Here is a 14,605-nt window from a genome sequence, read left to right on the forward strand (position 1 = left end):
CCTGCCTGCCAATGCAGGGGACACGGGTTTGTAACTCGGTCCGGGAAGATCCCACATGCCGCGTAGCGGCTAGGCCCGTAAGCCATGGCCACTGAGCATGCGGGTTGGGAGCCTGTGCTCCGTAACGGGAGACTCCACAACAGGGAGAGGCCCACGTACTGAAAAAAAAAAAAAAACATTCCACCATCAACCCAAGCAGATTACAAAATAGCAAGCAGATTTTAAAATAATAGTCTACAAGCCTGCTTTTTTAAATATATAACTAAATGCATTGAATATCTTATATAAAAAGACAAGAGACAGAGTTGAAACCGAATATTAAAAGTAAACATCTCCTTCCCCAAAACCCTAACTCCACTCCAGTCATGAGGAGAACCTCACACAAAGCCAAGTTGAAGGACAGTCTATGAAATATGTGAACCAGGACTCTTCAAAATTGTCGTTAAGAAAAGGAAAGTCTGGGACTTTCCTGGTGGTGCACTAGTTAAGAATCCGTCTGCCAATGCAGGGGACACGGGTTCCAGCCCTGGTCCGGGAAGATCCCACGTGCCGCAGAGCAAGTAAGCCCGTACATCACAACTACTGAGCCTGCGCTCTAGAGCCCGCCAGCCACAACAACTGAGGCCACACGCTGCGCTGCAACTAATGAAGCCCGTGCACTCTAGGGCCTGTGTGCCGCAAATACTGAGCCCAGGTGCTGCAATTACTGAAGCCCGCACTCTTAGAGCCCACGCTCCGCAACAAGAGAAGCCACCACAATGAGAAGTCCGCGCACCACAACAAAGAGTAGCCCCCACTTGCCACAACTAGGGAAAGCCTGCGCGCAGCAACAGAGACTCAACTCAGCCAAATATAAACAATAATAAAAAAATAAATAAAGGCATCATCACATAAACACAAATGAGGAAATATTAAAAAAAAAAAAGAATAACGGGCGGGGCAGTGGTTAAGAATCCGCCTGCCAGTGCAGAGGACACGGATTTGAGCCCTGGTCCGGGAAGATCCCACATGCTGCAGTGCAACTAAGCCCGTGAGCCACAACTACTGAGCCTGCGCTTCTGGAGCCTGTGCTCCGCAACAAGAGGCGCCACGGCAGTGAGAGGCCCACGAACCACGATGAGGAGTGGCCCCTGCTCGCCGCAACTAGAGAAGGCCCTCGCACAGAAACGAAGACCCAACACAGCCAAAAATAAATAAAATATAAATAAAAATAAATACATTTAAAAGGAAAACCTATACATTTCCCTTTCTGCAAATGTAGGTTTTCGAGGCAAGAGTAGAGCCTCAGAAAGAATGTCTGCAAACAGAACAATCACTAGTTCACTAAGTACAAAATGTAGGATCCTTTTGGAGAATCCCATCACAGCTAGATAATTGGTCCAGGACCAAAAGTAAATACTGGAAGAAAAATGAAATCAACAGTGTACCACAGAGGTGGTAGGCACACTGGCCTGGACTAAGACATGTTCAGTCATAGATAATAAGGGTGGTGATTTTTAAGCATCATTCTCGTCCCACTGTGGACTTCCTTCTGCAGCAGTATAAGGATACCACCAGATCATCTTGAAATCAAGTCATGAAATGTACTTTTATATTTTTAAAAATCAATTCTTGTCCTTAAATTAACTTTTCTTATTAATTGAGTCATGGTGCTCTTTTACTTCTAAAACATTAAATCTTATTTGATTAGAGACAGACTTCAAAAAATAAAAATAAACTGTGATCAAATAGCAGGAACAAACAGTAGTAACTAAAATTTCTTCAATCTAAACTGGAGATGATTTCTGTATCTCTGTCTTTTACATTTGTCTCCATTAGGGGAAAAAATATGTACCTCATAATTAACTTGGCTGGAATGAATCAGACTGCATTTGTAAAAGTTTCAGAAGACCAATGAGCTGTGCTAAACAGTACCACTATCCACCTGAGCAGAAATTACTATCCTTAAGTTTCTATACATAACTAACCAAACAAAAATTTAAACAAAAGAAGAACTACTAGAAACAAATTAGAGATTCATGTTTTTAAGTCAGAAATTTGCCTTTAGTCAGTAATTTGCCTCATACATTATGATTTTCCCTGTGGAAACCCAATTATTATCCTGAAAACAAGACCACTTTAGAATGCAAATGCATTGTGACAAAAGAAAGAAAAGGCAGATTGATACATTATTAAAATAACTCACACGCCATACCCTGAGGAGTAAGGAAGCCATGGCAGAGCAGGCCCCCTTCTCCTCAATGGACAGCACAGCTGTGGGGAAGACACTGCAGCTAGCAGAAGCGTGTCACACTTCCTCAGGGAGGAAGCAAGTTACAGACAACTCTACAGAGGGCACCCATAAACTGACGGCCACGCTCACTACCCAACGTCCAGGCCACCCACAGGCTGACTGCAGCCCAACTTTCCCACCATTCCCACACAGGCCCCAGGAACCGTCAGGCCTCTGAGGCTCTGCCAATGCCCTTCCCTCCACCCAAATATCCTTTCCCTCCTCTCTCTGGACCTCAATCCTGCCCAGCTCTAAATGAGCACTGCAAGGCCTATTTCCCTAAGAATGCCTCTCTCAAAACCAAAATTACTTCCTCGAGAATGATCTGCCTCTTACTCATGCATCATTATCTTGGATTAAATACTTCATGTAAGATGCCTTATCTGACCAACACAACTATTTTAGAAATAAGAGTCATGTTTTAGACCATCTATGACATGACATGACAACCATTCAGCTCACGAAAACCATTCAATAAATACTCTAATTGAATTGCCCAAAGAGTTGACCTAAAATAACCTAAATGCCAAGCATTCCAAGAACCGTCCTGAACCAAATTCGCTTCTCATTCGAATGCCAATGTCACAGACAGGGATGCTGTATTGTCCTTAAATGTACTTGCCTTTATCCAAAACTAGAATCTCTGATGAATCTATGGGACACACATGTAAAATATTCTGCAGAGTAAAAAAGCTTTATTTAGTGTACTGTGCTTAATGTTCAGCCAGACCTGCATTTTTCTCGAAACCTTATACAATTACTGAGTATACAAGAAGCATTAGAAGAGAGATTAAGTCTATTGAGAAGAATACTGGAAGCGAAGGTCATCAATCATTTTCTACTTTCAATAATCTCTTTCATAAAGAGGTAAATTCTCCTAAATTCCAGAATGAATGGAATTCAATACAGCAAAGTAAAATGCTTTAAATACATAAAATAAATATCTAGGTGGACCTTCCACCATCTGTTTTAGTAACGTAAATTATAAAACACACCCTAAATTTAAGAAAAGTTGTATCAACAGCTAAAATGAGATTTTTTTCCATCTATTACTTTGATTTTTCTGACCCATTTTTGAGAATTGTCAGCATTCCGGATCAATAATGCCACATTATTTCTTGAAGGCAGTGAGATTCCTTCCAAGTCATCTAACATGCTCACTAATCAATAAAGATAAGAACAAACAACAAAGCCATATTTATGAAGCAAGCAAATTATATTAAAAGACTGACTTTGAGAAAAGGTTGCTGCTTGCCAAGAAAATTTTATTATTATAAAACTTTTTCTGTCATTTGTATTACTTCATTTTCCCTTCCAGATTATCTGTGTAGCCTTGTAAACACATCATAATCCAAAGCAGTTGAGATTTACCAATAAAATGTAAATCAACACAATAGAGCCAACTGCATAATTAAAACAAAAGTGTACCGGGCTTCCCTGGTGGAGCAGTGGTTGAGAGCCTGCCTGCCAATGCAGGGGACACGGGTTTGTGACTCGGTCCGGGAAGATCCCACATGCCGCGTAGCGGCTAGGCCCGTAAGCCATGGCCACTGAGCATGCGGGTTGGGAGCCTGTGCTCCGTAACGGGAGACTCCACAACAGGGAGAGGCCCACGTACTGAAAAAAAAAAAAAACATTCCACCATCAACCCAAGCAGATTACAAAATAGCAAGCAGATTTTAAAATAATAGTCTACAAGCCTGCTTTTTTAAATATATAACTAAATGCATTGAATATCTTATATAAAAAGCCAAGAGACAGAGTTGAAACCGAATATTAAAAGTAAACATCTCCTTCCCCAAAACCCTAACTCCACTCCAGTCATGAGGAGAACCTCACACAAAGCCAAGTTGAAGGACAGTCTATGAAATATGTGAACCAGGACTCTTCAAAATTGTCGTTAAGAAAAGGAAAGTCTGGGACTTTCCTGGTGGTGCACTAGTTAAGAATCCGTCTGCCAATGCAGGGGACACGGGTTCCAGCCCTGGTCCGGGAAGATCCCACGTGCCGCAGAGCAAGTAAGCCCGTACATCACAACTACTGAGCCTGCGCTCTAGAGCCCGCCAGCCACAACAACTGAGGCCACACGCTGCAACTAATGAAGCCCGCGCACTCTAGGGCCTGTGTGCCGCAAATACTGAGCCCAGGTGCTGCAATTACTGAAGCCCGCACTCTTAGAGCCCACGCTCCGCAACAAGAGAAGCCACCACAATGAGAAGTCCGCGCACCACAACAAAGAGTAGCCCCCACTTGCCACAACTAGGGAAAGCCTGCGCGCAGCAACAGAGACTCAACTCAGCCAAATATAAACAATAATAAAAAAATAAATAAAGGCATCATCACATAAACACAAATGAGGAAATATTTAAAAAAAAAAAGAATAACGGGCGGGGCAGTGGTTAAGAATCCGCCTGCCAGTGCAGGGGACACGGATTTGAGCCCTGGTCCGGGAAGATCCCACATGCTGCAGTGCAACTAAGCCCGTGAGCCACAACTACTGAGCCTGCGCTTCTGGAGCCTGTGCTCCGCAACAAGAGGCGCCACGGCAGTGAGAGGCCCACGAACCACGATGAGGAGTGGCCCCTGCTCGCCGCAACTAGAGAAGGCCCTCGCACAGAAACGAAGACCCAACACAGCCAAAAATAAATAAAATATAAATAAAAATAAATACATTTAAAAGGAAAACCTATACATTTCCCTTTCTGCAAATGTAGGTTTTCGAGGCAAGAGTAGAGCCTCAGAAAGAATGTCTGCAAACAGAACAATCACTAGTTCACTAAGTACAAAATGTAGGATCCTTTTGGAGAATCCCATCACAGCTAGATAATTGGTCCAGGACCAAAAGTAAATACTGGAAGAAAAATGAAATCAACAGTGTACCACAGAGGTGGTAGGCACACTGGCCTGGACTAAGACATGTTCAGTCATAGATAATAAGGGTGTTGATTTTTAAGCATCATTCTCGTCCCACTGTGGACTTCCTTCTGCAGCAGTATAAGGATACCACCAGATCATCTTGAAATCAAGTCATGAAATGTACTTTTATATTTTTAAAAATCAATTCTTGTCCTTAAATTAACTTTTCTTATTAATTGAGTCATGGTGCTCTTTTACTTCTAAAACATTAAATCTTATTTGATTAGAGACAGACTTCAAAAAGTAAAAATAAACTGTGATCAAATAGCAGGAACAAACAGTAGTAACTAAAATTTCTTCAATCTAAACTGGAGATGATTTCTGTATCTCTGTCTTTTACATTTGTCTCCATTAGGGGAAAAAATATGTACCTCATAATTAACTTGGCTGGAATGAATCAGACTGCATTTGTAAAAGTTTCAGAAGACCAATGAGCTGTGCTAAACAGTACCACTATCCACCTGAGCAGAAATTACTATCCTTAAGTTTCTATACATAACTAACCAAACAAAAATTTAAACAAAAGAAGAACTACTAGAAACAAATTAGAGATTCATGTTTTTAAGTCAGAAATTTGCCTTTAGTCAGTAATTTGCCTCATACATTATGATTTTCCCTGTGGAAACCCAATTATTATCCTGAAAACAAGACCACTTTAGAAAGCAAATGCATTGTGACAAAAGAAAGAAAAGGCAGATTGATACATTATTAAAATAACTCACACGCCATACCCTGAGGAGTAAGGAAGCCATGGCAGAGCAGGCCCCCTTCTCCTCAATGGACAGCACAGCTGTGGGGAAGACACTGCAGCTAGCAGAAGCGTGTCACACTTCCTCAGGGAGGAAGCAAGTTACAGACAACTCTACAGAGGGCACCCATAAACTGACGGCCACGCTCATTACCCAACGTCCAGGCCACCCACAGGCTGACTGCAGCCCAACTTTCCCACCATTCCCACACAGGCCCCAGGAACCGTCAGGCCTCTGAGGCTCTGCCAATGCCCTTCCCTCCACCCAAATATCCTTTCCCTCCTCTCTCTGGACCTCAATCCTGCCCAGCTCTAAATGAGCACTGCAAGGCCTATTTCCCTAAGAATGCCTCTCTCAAACCCAAAATTACTTCCTCGAGAATGATCTGCCTCTTACTCATGCATCATTATCTTGGATTAAATACTTCATGTAAGATGCCTTATCTGACCAACACAACTATTTTAGAAATAAGAGTCATGTTTTAGACCATCTATGACATGACATGACAACCATTCAGCTCACGAAAACCATTCAATAAATACTCTAATTGAATTGCCCAAAGAGTTGACCTAAAATAACCTCAATGCCAAGCATTCCAAGAACCGTCCTGAACCAAATTCACTTCTCATTCGAATGCCAATGTCACAGACAGGGGTGCTGTATTGTCCTTAAATGTACTTGCCTTTATCCAAAACTAGAATCTCTGATGAATCTATGGGACACACATGTAAAATATTCTGCAGAGTAAAAAAGCTTTATTTAGTGTACTGTGCTTAATATTCAGCCAGACCTGCATTTTTCTCTAAACCTTATACAATTACTTAGTATGCAAGAAGCATTAGAAGAGAGACTAAGTCTATTGAGAAGAATACTGGAAGCGAAGGTCATCAATCATTTTCTACTTTCAATAATCTCTTTCATAAAGAGGTAAATTCTCCTAAATTCCAGAATGAATGGAATTCAATACAGCAAAGTAAAATGCTTTAAATACATAAAATAAATATCTTGGTGGACCTTCCACCATCTGTTTTAGTAACGTAAATTATAAAACACACCCTAAATTTAAGAAAAGTTGTATCAACAGCTAAAATGAGATTTTTTTCCATCTATTACTTTGATTTTCCTGACCCATTTTTGAGAAATGTCAGCATTCCGGATCAATAATGCCACATTATTTCTTGAAGACAGTGAGATTCCTTCCAAGTCATCTAACATGCTCACTAATCAATAAAGATAAGAACAAACAACAAAGCCATATTTATGAAGCAAGCAAATTATATTAAAAGACTGACTTTGAGAAAAGGTTGCTGCTTGCCAAGAAAATTTTATTATTATAAAACTTTTTCTGTCATTTGTATTACTTCATTTTCCCTTCCAGATTATCTGTGTAGCCTTGTAAACACATCATAATCCAAAGCAGTTGAGATTTACCAATAAAATGTAAATCAACACAATAGAGCCAACTGCATAATTAAAACAAAAGTGTACCGGGCTTCCCTGGTGGAGCAGTGGTTGAGAGCCTGCCTGCCAATGCAGGGGACACGGGTTTGTGACTCGGTCCGGGAAGATCCCACATGCCGCGGAGCGGCTAGGCCCGTGAGCCATGGCCACTGAGCATGCGGGTTGGGAGCCTGTGCTCCGTAACGGGAGACTCCACAACAGGGAGAGGCCCACGTACTGAAAAAAAAAAAAAACATTCCACCATCAACCCAAGCAGATTACAAAATAGCAAGCAGATTTTAAAATAATAGTCTACAAGCCTGCTTTTTTAAATATATAACTAAATGCATTGAATATCTTATATAAAAAGCCAAGAGACAGAGTTGAAACCGAATATTAAAAGTAAACATCTCCTTCCCCAAAACCCTAACTCCACTCCAGTCATGAGGAGAACCTCACACAAAGCCAAGTTGAAGGACAGTCTATGAAATATGTGAACCAGGACTCTTCAAAATTGTCATTAAGAAAAGGAAAGTCTGGGACTTTCCTGGTGGTGCACTAGTTAAGAATCCGTCTGCCAATGCAGGGGACACGGGTTCCAGCCCTGGTCCGGGAAGACCCCACGTGCCGCAGAGCAAGTAAGCCCGTACATCGCAACTACTGAGCCTGCGCTCTAGAGCCCGCCAGCCACAACAACTGAGGCCACACGCTGCAACTAATGAAGCCCGCGCACTCTAGGGCCTGTGTGCCGCAAATACTGAGCCCAGGTGCTGCAATTACTGAAGCCCGCACTCTTAGAGCCCACGCTCCGCAACAAGAGAAGCCACCACAATGAGAAGTCCGCGCACCACAACAAAGAGTAGCCCCCACTTGCCACAACTACGGAAAGCCTGCGCGCAGCAACAAAGACTCGACTCAGCCAAATATAAACAATAATAAAAAAATAAATAAAGGCATCATCACATAAACACAAATGAGGAAATATTTTAAAAAAAAAAGAATAACGGGCGGGGCAGTGGTTAAGAATCCGCCTGCCAGTGCAGGGGACACGGATTTGAGCCCTGGTCTGGGAAGATCCCACATGCTGCAGTGCAACTAAGCCCGTGAGCCACAACTACTGAGCCTGTGCTTCTGGAGCCTGTGCTCCGCAACAAGAGGCGCCACGGCAGTGAGAGGCCCACGAACCACGATGAGGAGTGGCCCCTGCTCGCCGCAACTAGAGAAGGCCCTCGCACAGAAACGAAGACCCAACACAGCCAAAAATAAATAAAATATAAATAAAAATAAATACATTTAAAAGGAAAACCTATACATTTCCCTTTCTGCAAATGTAGGTTTTCGAGGCAAGAGTAGAGCCTCAGAAAGAATGTCTGCAAACAGAACAATCACTAGTTCACTAAGTACAAAATGTAGGATACTTTTGGAGAATCCCATCACAGCTAGATAATTGGTCCAGGACCAAAAGTAAATACTGGAAGAAAAATGAAATCAACAGTGTACCACAGAGGTGGTAGGCACACTGGCCTGGACTAAGACATGTTCAGTCATAGATAATAAGGGTGGTGATTTTTAAGCATCATTCTCGTCCCACTGTGGACTTCCTTCTGCAGCAGTATAAGGATACCACCAGATCATCTTGAAATCAAGTCATGAAATGTACTTTTATATTTTTAAAAATCAATTCTTGTCCTTAAATTAACTTTTCTTATTAATTGAGTCATGGTGCTCTTTTACTTCTAAAACATTAAATCTTATTTGATTAGAGACAGACTTCAAAAAATAAAAATAAACTCTGATCAAATAGCAGGAACAAACAGTAGTAACTAAAATTTCTTCAATCTAAACTGGAGATGATTTCTGTATCTCTGTCTTTTACATTTGTCTCCATTAGGGGAAAAAAATATGTACCTCATAATTAACTTGGCTGGAATGAATCAGACTGCATTTGTAAAAGTTTCAGAAGACCAATGAGCTGTGCTAAACAGTACCACTATCCACCTGAGCAGAAATTACTATCCTTAAGTTTCTATACATAACTAACAAAACAAAAATTTAAACAAAAGAAGAACTACTAGAAACAAATTAGAGATTCATGTTTTTAAGGCAGAAATTTGCCTTTAGTCAGTAATTTGCCTCATACATTATGATTTTCCCTGTGGAAACCCAATTATTATCCTGAAAACAAGACCACTTTAGAAAGCAAATGCATTGTGACAAAAGAAAGAAAAGGCAGATTGATACATTATTAAAATAACTCACACGCCATACCCTGAGGAGTAAGGAAGCCATGGCAGAGCAGGCCCCCTTCTCCTCAATGGACAGCACAGCTGTGGGGAAGACACTGCAGCTAGCAGAAGCGTGTCACACTTCCTCAGGGAGGAAGCAAGTTACAGACAACTCTACAGAGGGCACCCATAAACTGACGGCCACGCTCACTACCCAACGTCCAGGCCACCCACAGGCTGACTGCAGCCCAACTTTCCCACCATTCCCACACAGGCCCCAGGAACCGTCAGGCCTCTGAGGCTCTGCCAATGCCCTTCCCTCCACCCAAATATCCTTTCCCTCCTCTCTCTGGACCTCAATCCTGCCCAGCTCTAAATGAGCACTGCAAGGCCTATTTCCCTAAGAATGCCTCTCTCAAAACCAAAATTACTTCCTCGAGAATGATCTGCCTCTTACTCATGCATCATTATCTTGGATTAAATACTTCATGTAAGATGCCTTATCTGACCAACACAACTATTTTAGAAATAAGAGTCATGTTTTAGACCATCTATGACATGACATGACAACCATTCAGCTCACGAAAACCATTCAATAAATACTCTAATTGAATTGCCCAAAGAGTTGACCTAAAATAACCTAAATGCCAAGCATTCCAAGAACCGTCCTGAACCAAATTCACTTCTCATTCGAATGCCAATGTCACAGACAGGGATGCTGTATTGTCCTTAAATGTACTTGCCTTTATCCAAAACTAGAATCTCTGATGAATCTATGGGACACACATGTAAAATATTCTGCAGAGTAAAAAAGCTTTATTTAGTGTACTGTGCTTAATGTTCAGCCAGACCTGCATTTTTCTCTAAACCTTAGACAATTACTGAGTATACAAGAAGCATTAGAAGAGAGACTAAGTCTATTGAGAAGAATACTGGAAGCGAAGGTCATCAATCATTTTCTACTTTCAATAATCTCTTTCATAAAGAGGTAAATTCTCCTAAATTCCAGAATGAATGGAATTCAATACAGCAAAGTAAAATGCTTTAAATACATAAAATAAATATCTTGGTGGACTTTCCACCATCTGTTTTAGTAACGTAAATTATAAAACACACCCTAAATTTAAGAAAAGTTGTATCAACAGCTAAAATGAGACTTTTTTCCATCTATTACTTTGATTTTCCTGACCCATTTTTGAGAATTGTCAGCATTCCGGATCAATAATGCCACATTATTTCTTGAAGGCAGTGAGATTCCTTCCAAGTCATCTAACATGCTCACTAATCAATAAAGATAAGAACAAACAACAAAGCCATATTTCTGAAGCAAGCAAATTATATTAAAAGACTGACTTGGAGAAAAGGTTGCTGCTTGCCAAGAAAATTTTATTATTATAAAACTTTTTCTGTCATTTGTATTACTTCATTTTCCCTTCCAGATTATCTGTGTAGCCTTGTAAACACATCATAATCCAAAGCAGTTGAGATTTACCAATAAAATGTAAATCAACACAATAGAGCCAACTGCATAATTAAAACAAAAGTGTACCGGGCTTCCCTGGTGGAGCAGTGGTTGAGAGCCTGCCTGCCAATGCAGGGGACACGGGTTCGTGACTCGGTCCGGGAAGATCCCACATGCCGCGGAGCAGCTAGGCCCGTGAGCCATGGCCACTGAGCATGCGGGTTGGGAGCCTGTGCTCCGTAACGGGAGACTCCACAACAGGGAGAGGCCCACGTACTGAAAAAAAAAAAAAAACATTCCACCATCAACCCAAGCAGATTACAAAATAGCAAGCAGATTTTAAAATAATAGTCTACAAGCCTGCTTTTTTAAATATATAACTAAATGCATTGAATATCTTATATAAAAAGCCAAGAGACAGAGTTGAAACCGAATATTAAAAGTAAACATCTCCTTCCCCAAAACCCTAACTCCACTCCAGTCATGAGGAGAACATCACACAAAGCCAAGTTGAAGGACAGTCTATGAAATATGTGAACCAGGACTCTTCAAAATTGTCATTAAGAAAAGGAAAGTCTGGGACTTTCCTGTTGGTGCACTAGTTACGAATCCGTCTGCCAATGCAGGGGACACGGGTTCCAGCCCTGGTCCGGGAAGACCCCACGTGCCGCAGAGCAAGTAAGCCCGTACATCACAACTACTGAGCCTGCGCTCTAGAGCCCGCCAGCCACAACAACTGAGGCCACACGCTGCAACTAATGAAGCCCGCGCACTCTAGGGCCTGTGTGCCGCAAATACTGAGCCCAGGTGCTGCAATTACTGAAGCCCGCACTCTTAGAGCCCACGCTCCGCAACAAGAGAAGCCACCACAATGAGAAGTCCGCGCACCACAACAAAGAGTAGCCCCCACTTGCCACAACTAGGGAAAGCCTGCGCGCAGCAACAGAGACTCAACTCAGCCAAATATAAACAATAATAAAAAAATAAATAAAGGCATCATCACATAAACACAAATGAGGAAATATTTAAAAAAAAAAGAATAACGGGCGGGGCAGTGGTTAAGAATCCGCCTGCCAGTGCAGGGGACACGGATTTGAGCCCTGGTCCGGGAAGATCCCACATGCTGCAGTGCAACTAAGCCCGTGAGCCACAACTACTGAGCCTGCGCTTCTGGAGCCTGTGCTCTGCAACAAGAGGCGCCACGGCAGTGAGAGGCCCACGAACCACGATGAGGAGTGGCCCCTGCTCGCCGCAACTAGAGAAGGCCCTCGCACAGAAACGAAGACCCAACACAGCCAAAAATAAATAAAATATAAATAAAAATAAATACATTTAAAAGGAAAACCTATACATTTCCCTTTCTGCAAATGTAGGTTTTCGAGGCAAGAGTAGAGCCTCAGAAAGAATGTCTGCAAACAGAACAATCACTAGTTCACTAAGTACAAAATGTAGGATCCTTTTGGAGAATCCCATCACAGCTAGATAATTGGTCCAGGACCAAAAGTAAATACTGGAAGAAAAATGAAATCAACAGTGTACCACAGAGGTGGTAGGCACACTGGCCTGGACTAAGACATGTTCAGTCATAGATAATAAGGGTGGTGATTTTTAAGCATCATTCTCGTCCCACTGTGGACTTCCTTCTGCAGCAGTATAAGGATACCACCAGATCATCTTGAAATCAAGTCATGAAATGTACTTTTATATTTTTAAAAATCAATTCTTGTCCTTAAATTAACTTTTCTTATTAATTGAGTCATGGTGCTCTTTTACTTCTAAAACATTAAATCTTATTTGATTAGAGACAGACTTCAAAAAATAAAAATAAACTGTGATCAAATAGCAGGAACAAACAGTAGTAACTAAAATTTCTTCAATCTAAACTGGAGATGATTTCTGTATCTCTGTCTTTTACATTTGTCTCCATTAGGGGAAAAAATATGTACCTCATAATTAACTTGGCTGGAATGAATCAGACTGCATTTGTAAAAGTTTCAGAAGACCAATGAGCTGTGCTAAACAGTACCACTATCCACCTGAGCAGAAATTACTATCCTTAAGTTTCTATACATAACTAACCAAACAAAAATTTAAACAAAAGAAGAACTACTAGAAACAAATTAGAGATTCATGTTTTTAAGTCAGAAATTTGCCTTTAGTCAGTAATTTGCCTCATACATTATGATTTTCCCTGTGGAAACCCAATTATTATCCTGAAAACAAGACCACTTTAGAATGCAAATGCATTGTGACAAAAGAAAGAAAAGGCAGATTGATACATTATTAAAATAACTCACACGCCATACCCTGAGGAGTAAGGAAGCCATGGCAGAGCAGGCCCCCTTCTCCTCAATGGACAGCACAGCTGTGGGGAAGACACTGCAGCTAGCAGAAGCGTGTCACACTTCCTCAGGGAGGAAGCAAGTTACAGACAACTCTACAGAGGGCACCCATAAACTGACGGCCACGCTCACTACCCAACGTCCAGGCCACCCACAGGCTGACTGCAGCCCAACTTTCCCACCATTCCCACACAGGACCCAGGAACCGTCATGCCTCTGAGGCTCTGCCAATGCCCTTCCCTCCACCCAAATATCCTTTCCCTCCTCTCTCTGGACCTCAATCCTGCCCAGCTCTAAATGAGCACTGCAAGGCCTATTTCCCTAAGAATGCCTCTCTCAAAACCAAAATTACTTCCTCGAGAATGATCTGCCTCTTACTCATGCATCATTATCTTGGATTAAATACTTCATGTAAGATGCCTTATCTGACCAACACAACTATTTTAGAAATAAGAGTCATGTTTTAGACCATCTATGACATGACATGACAACCATTCAGCTCACGAAAACCATTCAATAAATACTCTAATTGAATTGCCCAAAGAGTTGACCTAAAATAACCTAAATGCCAAGCATTCCAAGAACCGTCCTGAACCAAATTCACTTCTCATTCGAATGCCAATGTCACAGACAGGGATGCTGTATTGTCCTTAAATGTACTTGCCTTTATCCAAAACTAGAATCTCTTATGAATCTATGGGACACACATGTAAAATATTCTGCAGAGTAAAAAAGCTTTATTTAGTGTACTGTGCTTAATGTTCAGCCAGACCTGCATTTTTCTCTAAACCTTATACAATTACTGAGTATACAAGAAGCATTAGAAGAGAGACTAAGTCTATTGAGAAGAATACTGGAAGCGAAGGTCATCAATCATTTTCTACTTTCAATAATCTCTTTCATAAAGAGGTAAATTCTCCTAAATTCCAGAATGAATGGAATTCAATACAGCAAAGTAAAATGCTTTAAATACATAAATATCTTGGTGGACCTTCCACCATCTGTTTTAGTAACGTAAATTATAAAACACACCCTAAATTTAAGAAAAGTTGTATCAACAGCTAAAATGAGATATTTTTCCATCTATTACTTTGATTTTCCTGACCCATTTTTGAGAATTGTCAGCATTCCGGATCAATAATGCCACATTATTTCTTGAAGGCAGTGAGATTCCTTCCAAGTCATCTAACATGCTCACT

Source organism: Mesoplodon bidens (assembly GCF_964165515.1).
Source record: "Mesoplodon bidens genome assembly, contig: HAP1_SCAFFOLD_183, whole genome shotgun sequence".
Classification (NCBI taxonomy): Eukaryota; Metazoa; Chordata; class Mammalia; order Artiodactyla; family Ziphiidae; genus Mesoplodon; species Mesoplodon bidens.